The sequence below is a fragment of the Monodon monoceros genome, unplaced genomic scaffold (genome assembly GCF_005190385.1).
Source record: "Monodon monoceros isolate NGI ecotype Baffin Bay Population unplaced genomic scaffold, NGI_Narwhal_1 Super_Scaffold_21, whole genome shotgun sequence".
In the NCBI taxonomy this organism is placed as follows: Eukaryota; Metazoa; Chordata; class Mammalia; order Artiodactyla; family Monodontidae; genus Monodon; species Monodon monoceros.
In genome coordinates this window covers 23,616,522-23,630,872 of record NW_021703778.1, presented here as the reverse complement: position 1 = coordinate 23,630,872, position 14,351 = coordinate 23,616,522, and the positions used below count along the sequence as shown (strand labels likewise).

At 39.6% G+C, this 14,351-nt stretch overlaps 1 protein-coding gene across 1 annotated transcript in view; it reads left to right on the top strand.

Moving 5' to 3' along the window:
* Positions 1-14,351, top strand: part of TAF3 (TATA-box binding protein associated factor 3) — a 151,335-nt gene that overhangs the window by 69,797 nt on the left and 67,187 nt on the right. The window lies entirely within an intron of this gene.

Below are 14,351 nucleotides of genomic sequence, written 5' to 3'. Positions count from 1 at the left end.
ACTTGACTTGGGCGTAGCGGGCATGGAAAGCAGAACAGGAGCGTCGGGGCAAGAAAAGAAGAGGCGTGAGGTTGCTGATGGCAGATGAAAGCAGGTCCCAACTGTTGCTGCTGATTGATCCTCGTGCTTAGTTTACCTACCCCTGGAATCCAATATGGAACCTTGCTCTATTCCATTATGTTATAATATAAAGCTATAAAGCTAGGTAAAAAGCAAGTCTGTTTCAACCTTCCGACTTTCTAAGAAAGTAATAACCCTTCTCTTTGTTGTTTCTCCCAGATCTTTTAATGTTGTGCTTTGGTGAATGGGGGTGGGGGTGAAGAGCAAAGCCAATTCTTGCTGGACCCAGACTCATCCTGGGTATGGGGCTAAGCTCTTATGCCATCCTGTGACTGTTCCCAAGGAGGGGCTCCTAATACCAGGGCGCAGACAAAGAGGGGGCTCATACAACATTGCATCTTAGACAGTTTCTCTTCATTTCTCAGTTTCTGTAGGTCAGAAGTCAGCTGGGTTTTCTCCTCAAGCTGTTACAAGGCCAAAGTCAAGACGTCAGCCAGCCTGAGCTTGGGGCCCCTTTTCCAGTTTTTCTGTGCTAGCAGATTTCTGTTCCTTGCGGCTGTAGGACTAGGGTCCCAGTTCCTAGCTGGCTGTACTGCCCACGTTCCTTGTTCCCTCCCCTCCATCCTCCGGCCAGCAAGGGCCCATCAGATCCTTCTCATGCTTTGAATCCCTGGCTTTCTTTTCTGCTACCAGCCAGAGAAAACTCTCCTTTTAAAGGATCCGTGCCATTGGATTAGGCCTCTCTGGCTCCTCTCAGTTTTGCATAATCGTAAGAGCGGAGATCTCATACTCCCGGTGGCACTCACACTCAAAGGGGAGGGCACTGTACACAAGCGAGAGCCACTTTCAGGATTCCGCTTACCACAGGTCGTTTGGTTGAATAAAAAGTTCTAAACTGGTATTTATTTTCCTATAGAATTTTGAACAAATGACTCCATTATCTTAGCGTTTAAAAATATAGTCAAGAAATCCTGTACCATTGGGAATCCCAGTCATGCATATCCTATCAGTATTTTCTCTCTAGCAAATTTAGATTTTAGAATTTCACTCGGATTTGCCTCCATGGGGGTCTCTTTCTTTGCTTTCATTGTACTGCTGGGCACTTGGTGGACTCTTTTAACCCCGTTCTCTGATGAGAAACCTCACGTCTTCTGCCAGAGTGAAGAAGGAGCAGGTGCCTGGCCGCTTACATTGGGAAGGCCATCTGGCGGCTGACTTGTAACCCATTCAACCAGCACCCCCTCTGGTAGCCCCCTGCCCGTCCTCCAAGGGGTCTGGTGCCTCTGATTCCCCAGCTTTTCCCTGTCTGTCCTGGGAAGCAGAGTGTTCACTCATTTGCATTTGCAAGTACTTGAAATATCAACTTGTCCTTTCCCTTCACCCGGCCACCCCTTCTCCACCTGCTAAAAACAGCGACGTCTCCACCTGTTATTCTCTCTTCTCCTGCTTTCTTTAGCATTGTAGGTTTAATACTGTTTTAAGTTTCTTTAATAACTTTTTTGGTGGGAGGGCAGGAGAATTGGATAAAAACAGAAATGAATCCCTCTTTCATTCTGCCATCTTGCTTCAGAAATTCTGCCTTTGGTTGTTTAATCATGATTATTTATCTTGCTTTCACTATAAAATTCAGTTTTGTGACACAGAGGACCAGGTTACAACATAGTTCTTTTTAAAGTCAACATGTAAATGTATATTCCGTGTGCAACAGCATGCTAAATGTTGGGAAACCAGACAAGAAAGGCAATCTGTGGCCTCAGGACGCTTCCAGTCCTGTTGATGTTGAAGAACACAAAGGAACACAGAGGAAAAAAATGGAGGGAAAACCTAAATGCCCAGCAGTGGGAACATGATCTGGACTATAATGTTAAGTGAAAATGGAATATAGACTGTTTAGTATGATTTCAGTTATACAGGAAAAAAATAGAAATGTGTGTAGAAAAAAATTAAGAGAAAATAAAAACCCTAATTATATTAACAGTGATTTTTATCCCCCTAGATTGTGGGATTTGGGTAATTTTAAAAGAAAAGTACCTATAATTAGGATTCCCATTTCCCCTCATTTTCTTCAATTGCCATATTAACTAGCATCTACTTATGTTAGTGCTTCTTTATTTGCCTCCCCATTAATTGTCTACTAGAATATTTTGGAGAGGAGTAGGTATTTGTATGATGGTGTAAAACTTATGCCAGAGTAAAATTCACTGACTGGATGACTTGGCTAATTATCCCTGCACTCTTGCCTTTACCTAAGGGTTTCAACACCAGAAATTTAGCCACTGCTTCCCATTTTCCCCGTTATTTCTTATTGTCAAAGCAAGTCTTCTATTCTTTAAAAAAGCCAAGAAATGATGAAGAGTACAATAGTCTTATATACATGTTGATGAATTACACTTTTAATAGAGACATTTGTCTCAAAATCATGTTAATGGAGAAATAACTAGAATATTGTATCATTTCTTGGGATTTTCATTGATTTGGGGAGCTAGAATGTTGCTGATAAAATGCATGACTATTTTATATGTAACTACTTGGAAAACTGAACAGGGAGCCAGTGAGCCAGCTACTATTGTGTAACTCTGCCAGGAACCAGGAAACAAGCACAAACATTGTATAACACTGGCATCATTGAAAACGTGTGCCATGTGGACTGTGAGATCCAGTCTTGGAAAATAGAGTAGGAAGTTATGAAATGGTTCAGATTCTTTGAATTACTACAACAGAAAAACTTTTTATAGAAATTGTCACACATAGGGTATATTTAAGAAGCAATTTTTCCAATTTTCAGAGAGATTTCATAAGGAAGGTGTTACACACGTGAGGCACACCTACTTGTAGGGTCTTTTTTGTTTTTAACTTATTCTGATTTACAGAATTTTTTTCTCTTTAGGATTCATATTAGCAAAGATTTTGATTGGGAGCATGTGAATTTTATCCTAAGTTAGCAAGAAATCATAATTTTTAAAATCATAGCAAATTCATCACAAAACAATTCACATTTAGGATGCCATATTAATCTTTAAAATTATTTCTTAAAGTCATGCTTCATAAAGTAGTAGTGTATATAAGTATTTATAGTTTCTTTCAGCAGGCTTATGGAAACTTTCCACATGTTCAGTTTTTTTTTTTAAACCCAGACCAATCATCCCAAAACAAATTTTTAGCTTACACATTTAAAGTTACTAAGATCCATTGCATTTGATTGTAATTTACTTAAGAATGCTTCATATTTTAAAACCTATTTTCTTTATGATGATTTACTTAGGCATATACTGTCAATGATATTATTAAAGCTATTTGTAATGGAGTTTAAATACTATAACACTTAATGTATATCCTTAAGGCAAAGAAAAAAAAATACTAGAAGAAGCAAAATTTTTAAACAAATAAAAACATTCTTGGAGTGTTTCCAAACCTAAGCATAGTCCATGCCACAAAAGTAAGAAGTCTTTTTGAATGAAGTTAATTACCCACAGGGTGCATGTTGGTCACTCTTTAAAATTCTTATAAAAACAAAGAAATTAATTATCCAGTATAAAAACGAGTCATACTCTTTCTGGCAAACATTCAATTAACTTTTTAGTGCTTGCTACTTAATGTTGTTTTTGACCAACCAACCATTGAAAACTACTTTCCTTTGAAATTGGGCTTGAGTGGAAAACAGTGTTGCATGTAGCTGTTTAGATGGCCTGTTCCATTGGATCGTCAGCTTCTTTCCCATGATCTGTGAATTCAGTGGCTCGTTATATTTTAGACTCACTGTGAGGCTTGCATGGAGCCCAGTTATTTTGTGTGTTTAGTGTTTAACAGAGTTAACCTCTGTAATCTATTGGGAATAATCAGGAAAATTCCTAAATTAGTATTTCATATTAGAACATTCCAAAAATGTCATAGCATTAAAAACTTTTCCATCTGATCAACTAAAGCTGGTAACAGTTACATTTAATTTTTTTTCCAGATAATAAGTGCTCGCATTGCTTTTCTTTTTGATATTTTGACTGATAAATACCTTTTGTTTTCAAAAGCTATATTGCAAATTTGATAATTTTAACAATTTTCCACATTGGCTTTTTTCTTTGAACACACAGATAGGTACGTGTGCACACATACACATACAAACACATACACACACACACACACACACACACACACACACACACACACACACACAGCCCAGGCTTTATTTTCTGAACCATTTGACAGTGATTGCAGATATTATGACACTCATCCCCTGTATATTGATACTTCAGCATGTTTTTCCTAAGAATAAAGACATTTTTCCTACATAACCACAAATTAACACACTTAGGAAATTTAACATTGATGCAATATTATTGTCCAATATTCTGTTTTCCCAATAATGTTATTTGTAGCTATCTTTTTTACCCCTCAATTCAGGATCCAGTTAGAGATCACACACTGTATTTTAAGTTCTATCTTTTTAGTCTCGAACAATCTCTTAGCCTTTTTTCCTCTTAAACCTTTTACTGTAGTGATATTATTGAAGAGTCCAGGCCAATGTGGATTGTTTCCTCATGATTAAATTCAGATGGAAACATTTTGGCAAGGATACTTCATAGATGATGTTGATTCCTTTTCAGTGTGTTACATCAGGAGATGTATAATGTCTTTTTATCCAGTTTGGGGTTTTTAGTAATGATGCCAGATGCTCTTCGTTGTAAAGGTAACTTTCCCCTGATGAGTGTAAGGGGGAAGAGTCTGAGACTGTGTGAATATTCTGTTCCTCAGCATTCATTGATGATTATTGCTTAATCAGTTAGTATAATCGTGGTTGTAAGGGTTGATTTTCTGTTGTTTTCATTTCTTCTGCATTGGAATTCTGTCCCTCTCCCACTTTTATCCTCCTTTTAAGTTATTAGGCAGGGCACAGGATTCTTTCTTTATTCGATGTGTAATAATCTGTTCCTGTCATTATAGCTCTGTACAGTCGGCCCTCCATATCTGCAGGATCCACATGCGGGGATCCAACCAACCAAAGATTGAAAATACTTGGGAAAAAATTTTTTAGAAAGTCCCAAAAAAACAAAATTTGAATTAGCTGTACACTGGCATCTATTTACATAGCATCTACATCATGCTAGGTAATGTAGGTAATCAGAGATGTTGTAAAGCATAGGAGGAGGTAGATTATGTGCAAGTACCGTGCCATTTTATATAAGGGACTTGAGCATCTGCAGATTTTGGAGATAGGGGATGGGAGGTGGTTCTGGAACCAATTCCCCTCAGATACCAAGAGATGACTGTTCATCTTCTTCCCCTGTGAGCGTTGGAGTTTGAGGCCCCTGAGGTAGACAGTCCAGAGCTGACACCTGTCAGGTGAGGTGATAGTTGGGAAGAGGAAACGGTGACAAGTGCGCCCTCAGAGAAGTGGGAGAGTCGAGAGAAGTGTGTGGTTTGGGGGGAGCCAGTGATTTTGGTAGAGTTTTTCCTAATTTTAACTCAAAGCATTGATTATTTTCTCTCTTTTAGACAGAATCTGTTTATCTTCATATACAATGAAAATATAAGTATCCCTTACGGTCCAAATTCATTCACATTTTGAATTTTGTTAGAAAGAGTTCATATAGCTAGAGATGCTTGCGTTGCAGTCTGTCTTTGAATGTTTTTATGAAGTTTACAACTCAAAGGGTAAAAATATTGCAAGGCAATAACATTACTTTAGAAACAAAATTACGCAAAGATTCTGCCTTATGGAGTTTGTACTTTCAAAAATTGTGGTAAATGCTCCAATTTTAGGCAGAAAGTTATATTCCAAGAGTTTTTTTGGCAACCGCTAATCAGGCAGAAGGGAATTTAAATAGGATGGCGTTTAGTGAACTATATCACAGGTCATTAAAGATGCTCCCAGGATAGGAGCTGATGCTCTGAAGAGACTCTTTGGCTGCTTGAGTACTTTAGAGTATATATATTATGCTTCTTCTCTTGTTATCTAATTCTTTCCCCCCAGCTTTCCTTTAATTTTTCCTACTGAAGTTATTGTTTAATGGTGTCGTCTTTAATTTGAATATCAGATGGTAACATTCCTTTCCATTGCTGGCACATAGCCAAGAAGTAGAAAAAAGCAAGATATCTGATAATGCCCATGTTTAAATAGAGCAGGGCTGGATTAGTCGGTACCCTTCTGACAGAGCTAGCAGAGACAGGTGGTAACCACAGCTACACGATTCTTATTCAAAGGAGAAGCCTTACGTTTGCTGATTAGGATTACCATTCTGAAGTTCTCTTCTCCTTTCAGAGGTAAACTTTGAAAAAGACCAGTAAAATTTGGAAGAATTTAGGAAGGTGGCTGTTTTGGGAAAACCTAAAGATTTCTGCTGAGTTGCTTTTAATTTGCCCTATGGAACCAGAATGGCACCAACAAAAACATGGTATTCTTTTGTGGATCTCTTATAGCTGTTGACACCCCTAACCTAATAGCATGTTTCATATCTGACACTGCACACGTGAAGTCTAGCCTTTCTGACACTCTGGACTTTCTCCCATGCATCTTGGGCTGGAATTTAGGTGACTGTCCTTGGGCAAACAGTGTTCATTGGGCCAACTGGCTTAGCCTTCTGTAGACTCGAATAGCTTGAATAACTGTTAGCAATCTTTGTGCTCTGAACCCCAGGCTCTGGCACATGCAGGGTACCACCAGTGCACACGGGAACTCTGGGGTTAAAGCCAAGGTACATCCACATCTCTGGTCCGTCGTTGTGTTGTTGCCTTAGCACTTGGAGCACCAGGAGACCCAGCAGTCCTTCAGGAGGTCTGACACTGAGACCTGACTTAGAGCACAGAATTGTCATGCTCGTGAGATTGTCTAAATCCAGTGTTTCCCGAAGTGTGAGGTGCACATCCCTGCTGGCAAACAAGGTGATATTAGGTGACAAATTAGCGTTTAAGTTTAGTTTTTGTGTTTTAATGTATACTACAAAAACATAATTAACACAAGGATCTGGTGATTTCACAGGTATTATTGTTTAGAACAAGGGTAAAGTGGGGTATAAGTTAAAAATTAGCTGAATTTTAAGAGAAATAAAGGGATAATAATCCACACTTTATGCCAATATTGCAAAAAAATGGTAAAGGTAATATACAAATGCCAGAAGTTTGGGAAATATACAAATGCCAGAAGTTTGGGAAATACTGCCTCTGTTGAACCACAGAAAGAAAAATGAAAAGTGAAATGTCTTTCCCAAAGTTAGGTGGATGGTTTGTAGTATAGCCTTGTAGTGTCTTATCTTTTGTATTGCCTTTTATTTGCTAATTATACCTCAGAAGAAAAAATACAGTACGTTACTAGTACTGCCTGTTTTTTCAGAGTGCTGCTGTTTCAGACAGCCTGTCAGGTTTCCATCTGTCTCTCTTCATAAAAGGAATACTAGTTTTCTGTTCCCCACACTTCATACATGTTGTTGTGTTCTGCTTGCTGTACTGTTTAACTTAGAAAATAGATTGCAATCAGCCTGACCCCTGGTTGAATATCTTCTTAATACCAACTCCCTTTCTTTTTCCAGAATATTCAGCATGTTAATTATTTTTCGTTAGTTTGGGTATATGGGTGGTTGTTTTAGTTTTTTGTTACTTTGGGGAGAATAGAATTTTCTTGGAACTTAGTACGTTTAGTTTATCACTGGCTTGCTTTCTAAAAGGGTTATAAGTCTACATTAGAAAAAAAATAAAACACAAATCAAACTGTATTTATTAAAGGTAAGGTTAAGCTGCAGTCATAAAAAGGCCAAATAAACAGTGGCATCAATAAGACAGGAGTTCAGTCCTGCAGCTACCAATGTGGCTGGTCTAGGCCTGCAAGACAGCTGTCTTCCCCGAAGTCCTTCAGGGACTTGGGTTTTGCCATCGCATTGCTGATCTGTCCCCTAGGAGAATTGTCCCAGTCTACTTGGGGGAAGCAGAGTTACTGCCAGCTGGGTGTCCCCGAATCCAGCGAGGCTCTTTTGACTTGGAGATGACCCACAGTAACATGCTGCCATTCATACCCACTCGGCTCTCCTCTGGCACACGCCATACCTGGGTTCGAGGGAGGCTGCAAAATGGCATCTCTAGCTGGACCACCCGGGAAGAAGGTGAGAACTAAATGGTAAGGGACAATTAGAGCAGTTTCCATGTTCATCTTTTTAATATATTTATCTCCCAGGTAAGCTTTTTCATTAAAGAGAAGGTTCTGTGTCTTAGTTTGAAAGCTGCTATTATAATAATGTGGAACCATGAAAGGTTTTTGGCAAGAAGGCAGAATGATTAGATTTGTATTTTAGAAAGAACATTCTTAAGGCAGTGTGGAGGTTGGACTGAAGCTGGAAAAGACTGCAGGGAGGGAACTAGTGCAGTGAGTTCTGCAATAATCAGCAGAAGTTGGTGGAGACTTAAACTAAGTCAGTGGCAGCAGGAATAGACGGAAGGCGATCGGTTCAAGAGATGCTTAGGAGTTAGAAATACTAATGATTCACAGTCATCTCTAGGATTTGCCCTGTGCCCACACGTGTTGATGATTCCCCGTCAAAGCCTTTATTCCCGTTTCCAACCTGCTATAATTCCGTTGTTCCCTTCCTTCCCCGTCCCCATCCCCTCTGTATATAAATAGACATATACTTTTGTTTTTCAAAGCAGGTGCCACAAATTCATGCCTTCCAGTACCAGGAATTAATGAAAATGATGAAGGAGCCTGGGGGTCTGGGCGGAACCTTTGAACTAGAGGGCGCCTTCCCTGTGGAAAGTGGGTGGCCTGGGCTGCTGCTGCTTGTTAGCCCAGCTGTTTATCCTCGGGCAGGAATGCAGGCTCTACATTGCCAGATTTTTCAGTTTTAAAAGTAGAAACCTGAAATGTCCTGATTTTTAAATGTTGGTAACTTTAAATACTCTAAATTCTAACAATAGCTATTTCATGGGGTGGCCACAAAGATTAAATGGGTTCATAAATAAAAAGATCTTAGAATAGTACCTAACACCTTGTGTCACCTGTACATCATCATTGTCTGCATCCCCATCTTCACGTCCACCTTCTCTCCTACTTCTGCGTTACTGAGAGCTGCTAAAAAAAAGTAACAGTAAAGCATCCAGGCTACTCCATGCTTCCAGAGTCACAAAACACATAATGAGACAGAAGGGAATATCAGACATTTTTCAAGCCACGGAACCCTTTCTTCGACAAATGCTTACATGGAAACCTGGTATGTAAGAAAGATTGTTTTGGATGTGTTCTGTTTGAAGTGTTTATGGGGAACTGAATAGAGCAATGGTTCTTCAACTTTAGTTCAGGTCAGAATCACTTAGAAGGCTTATTAAAGCACAGACTTCTGGGCCCTAACCCCGGAGTTTCTGAGTCAGTGGGTCTGGGATGGGCCCAAGAATTTTCTCTTCTAACAAGTTCCCAAGAGATGCTGCTGTTGCTCGTGGTGTTCTAGGGGGACCACATTGAGAACTATGCTTAGAGGTTACATGTTTTACATCAAGAGACTTGCTTTGAAGGAAAAGAATCTGAGGAGGTGTGTTACTTCTCAGCCAGGGCTGTGGCCGTCCCCTCTTCCTTGGATGCCTGTTGTCCAGAATGGTTCAGTGGTCTTGACAAAGCTGGTCCACTGGCCAGCAGCATCAGCATCACCTGGAGCATTTTAGAAATTCAGGTTCAAGGGCCCCATTCCAGACCTGCTGAACCAGAATCTCTTGGGAGCCCAGGATCTGTGTTTTTTAAAAGCTTTCTGGTTGATTCTTTTTTTTTTCTTTTTTTTTTTGCCGTACGCAGGCCTCTCACTGTTGTGGCCTCTCACTGTTGTGGCCTCTCCCGTTGCGGAGCACAGGCTCCGGACGTGCAGGCCCAGCGGCCGTGGCTCACGGGCCCAGCCGCTCCGCGGCATGTGGGATCCTCCTGGACCGGGGCACGAACCCGCGTCCCCTGCATCGGCAGGCGGACTGTCAACCACTGCGCCACCAGGGAAGCCCCTGGTTTCTTTTACATGCAAAAGTTTGAGAACTGCTGGCCCTACTCAGGAGTTGGGAACAGCTTACAAAACGCCCATGGGTAGAACTCTGCCCACCGCTTCCACGACTTGGCCTCCACCACTGTCTACCCCTCAGAGCAGCGCTTGTATTAAATGAACGGCCCTGACTCCCCCAGGAGCTTCCGTGGCCTTCACTGTTCTGGTGTCATTGGCTAAACTGCTACATCGGTTCACAACTTAATTTCAAAAAATGATTCAAATTGTAGGAAATGAGATGGGATGACAACCAGTTATGTAGAGAGGGTGATGAATTAAATTTTAGAAATATTATTTGTGGTTGATGGCTGCAAATTTAGGGCAAAAGGAAACTAACATCGTTTATTAGTCTAACATATGCCAGATGCTTTACTAGGCCCCATTTAGTTCTCATAACAGCAAAGAGAATTACCACTGCAAAGCAGGTAAGGGTATCTTCATTTGCAAGAAGAGGAATCAACTAGGAATTGGCAGAGGCAGGATTTGAACCCAGGTATTTATGGCACTAAAGCCTCTGCTCTCGGCACTCCGTGCTCCCGCAGCCCTTAATCTCCTCCTTAGGCTGAGCACTTACAATCTGTAACCACAGAATTTTTCCTGCTGTATTTGGCAGGACCTATCTAATAAATACCTAATGTATAGTACAATGTGTTGCAAATAGGCAGCACTGACTACTGTAGCAAAAACATTCCTAAATATCAGGACTTTTGAAATTACTTCTGTATTTTATAAATTTTAAACATGTTTCTGAGTATAATAATTCAGTTAAAATTACTTTTTAGGAACATTAACCTAACTGCCAACCAAAAACTAGGAATAATTTGGTGGATTCTGACCTGAATTTAAATATCTGTTTGTATATGGACTCATGAGCTGGGCCAGAATTTTTAAAATATATAGCAATAAGTTCAAACCAGGAATAATGCATACTTTCTTATGTGGGACATAATTTTCATTCATCCTGCAGACATGTGTTGTTGGACTTACACAGTGTACTTAAAATCTTTTCTTTTGTTGCCAACATTTTTAATTTGAATAAGCTTTCCACACCAAATAACTGGTTTTTAGATCTTTCCTCAAAATTTGGAAGATTTGGGAACACTGAGCTTCTGTCCCTAATGGCCACAATGACCTGGAGCAGAGACTCCCCTCTCTAGTGTGCTCTGTGGCACCTTCATGTGGTATATCCAGCTTGCTTTACTTGTAGACCACACTTTCCTGGCCCCTAAAACATCTGGGTTTGGGACCCCTACTTAAAAACAATGCCTAGGCTATTACAAGGAATCACATTCACTCTAATAATTTTGTCATCCAGGATTCTGAAATCAGAACTATTAGTGATTTACGTATTCTTTTTATGTACATTTGTTTCGGGAGCACTTCTTTATATGTGATAGGAAAGATACTGTGCTCATTACCTAATCACTCAGGAAACGTGTCTTTGAGGAATTGAAATGGAAAAATAAAGAGCCCGTAGATGCAATAAAATTTGAACTTGAGTTTATCTATGAGAACCAAGTACAATTAGGAGAAAATTTCTTAAATGGTAATTTTTATGAGTAAGAAACAACATGGTGTAGTGGAAGAAAGGAACAACAATTTGGGATACTTTTGTTCTGGGACTAATTAGTTTTATAAGTTCAGTAACTTCAGTAGATCTTGATTTCATCTGTAAATTAAGACTGAATGACCTAACCCTTCCAGGTATGGAAGTTACGGTTTTCTTAAATTTGGAAATACATGGTCATTCTGAAGCAAAAATCTACATTCAGCTATCTTTGGATATTAGCAGGTGCACCAGTCAGAAACTTGAGCACAGTAGAGTTAATACAAGTAGATGAGTTAACATTTTCCCCCCAATCCAAATCCCAGCCAGCAGTTACTTGCCAGTGGCTTGATCTGTCAGCCCAGGTCCTCTGACCTGAACAAATACTCACTGGGGAGTGAACTGCATCCAGGTGCTTTTCTGTTTCTTTCTGAATTGGACCTCAGGATGCCCTCTGCTAGTTACTTTCACTATTGGGTTTTTAGATAGAAGTGAAATAAGAGTAAATAAGGGGTTTCTTTTAAATGCGGGTTAAAGGTGAGAATGTCACACAGCACTACTTAAGCTGTTTGTCCCTGCTGCTCCAGGCAATACCTGGCATCCTTTTCCTACCTCTTCTCTCAGAAATAATAGAAAGAGAGAAGTCAGAAGCACTTCCCACTTCTAAAAGGTTGCCAACCCAGTTATGCCATAGGTTTTAAGATTAGTGTTTAAAATCCTTTTCAGTGAGGAACTCACCACCCAATTTACAAACCTATGTGTATAAATACATCTTCTCCATCTTCATCTTCCAAGGAGTCTTCCTTGCCTTTTACTTTCAATTCCTCAACAACACACAGTTGCCCCTATGCCAGGGACACTCTTCCTCCCTCTCTTCAAATCATCCCAGTGACGAATTGTGACAATACTAAAAGTGGGACAACTAGACATATGTGCCTCTAGTGTGACACAACAGGAAGCACACTGCATCACCCATGAAGGGCTCTTGCCAAGCAAATTGAACTTGAATGTAATTAAGACTTTAGATCCAGCTACATGCTTATAGGAAAAACAGAGGGTAGAGGAGCAAGTGAAACAGTACCATGAGGAGGGAAGCAGCTGAGCCCAGAGTGGGATATTCTGCCAAACAAACGACCCAGCAAATGAACGGCATGAAAAGGAGAGGAAGGCGAACTGTTATTGCCCAAAAGAGACTTATGGGTCATAGCAGCTCATTGCAATGCATGGTCCTGTTTTAGATGCTGATCAAAGAAACCAACTACAAAAACACATTTTTGCAATTTTTGAGGAAATTTGAATATGAACCATGCATTTAAATTCTTATTAATTTTGCTAGGTGTGATAATGGCAGTGTGGTTACACATACTTTTTAAATGTCTTTTCTATTAGAGATACGTATGGAAATATCAATATTTTCCGGTGAAATAACATAATGTCCGAGATTTGCATTAAAATACACAGTGGAGAGGGGTGGTAAAATACACTGGTTAGTTCCTCGTCCTTTAGGTCTTGACTTAACGTTACCTCCTTGGGCATCCTTGGCCAGAGCCGGTGTTTGCCCCATCCCATTATTTTTGATCATGTTGTTTATTTCACAGCATTTATCATAAGTGGTAATTAAGAGTTTGTGTTTATTTACTTATTGTCCTTCTTGCCCCCAAACTGTAGACTCCAGAAGGACGGGGACCATCTCTGGTTCACCACTGTATACTCAGAAACTAGCACACTGTGTGGCACTTGGTAGGCAGTCAGTGAATATATATCAAAAGAATAAATGAAAGAAAATCTGATTTCATACAATGTTTGCATTTGAGTGTTTCCAAATTTGGACTTGCACTGTAGTTTGTTATAGTCTCTTGTAAATGTCTAAAGCCTCTTTGCTTACCTTTTTTTGGTGAGGGTGGGGAGAGACAGTACGTGCTGCCTAAGCTTTTGTACTTAAGAACTCAAATATGAGATAAATATGGACATTTTAAGTAGTAGTCTCTTTAATAGTGGGCACCTTGTCGTTAGCATTGAAGGTGGAGCAAAAACTTTATTGTTAAATCATTGACCCATTAGTCCTTTCCATATATGTGATAAACATGTCTTTACAACACGTACCTATCATACCTTTGTATCTCACGCTTTCTCCACTCCTCAGTGCTTTCATGAGAAACCTGTTGCTCTTACCTTTGTTCTCACTTTCCTACAGGAGTGTGAATTCCTGTTAGAGTTTAGGAAGAGGACTTTTTAGGCTCCTAAAGAACTATGTCATCCTAAGTTTAACGCCGTGTAGCTTTTAAAAAGCCCCAGTCTCGGTAAGAGTCTAAACGGTCTACTGTATCTGTTGTATCTAAATGAGTGACCGGTTTGTAAATTGTTTCAGTGTAGTTCTTTCACTTAACCCCAAAGTGTTTAGTTTGGATGCTACCCAGTAGTTACTTGTTAAAGTACTACACAGAACAGAAACCTTTTTTTCAGCCAGGTAGCTAGTTTCCTTTGGTAATGGATTATTACATTATGTCTTTGTCTTCAGGTAATTACTGTAGGTATTCCAGTTTTGACTGTGTTTTTAAGTTGCATGTACACAGAAACTAAGTGTGGAATATTCAAAAAATTTTAAAAGGTTTTTTGTTATGGAAAATTTCAACTGTATACAGAAGTAAAATAGTGTAATTAATTAATTTTATGTAACCATCACTCGCCTTCAACTCCCATCAGCTTCATATGTGGATCTTAGCTATAAAATGTGATAAATATAAGAGTTAATTAAT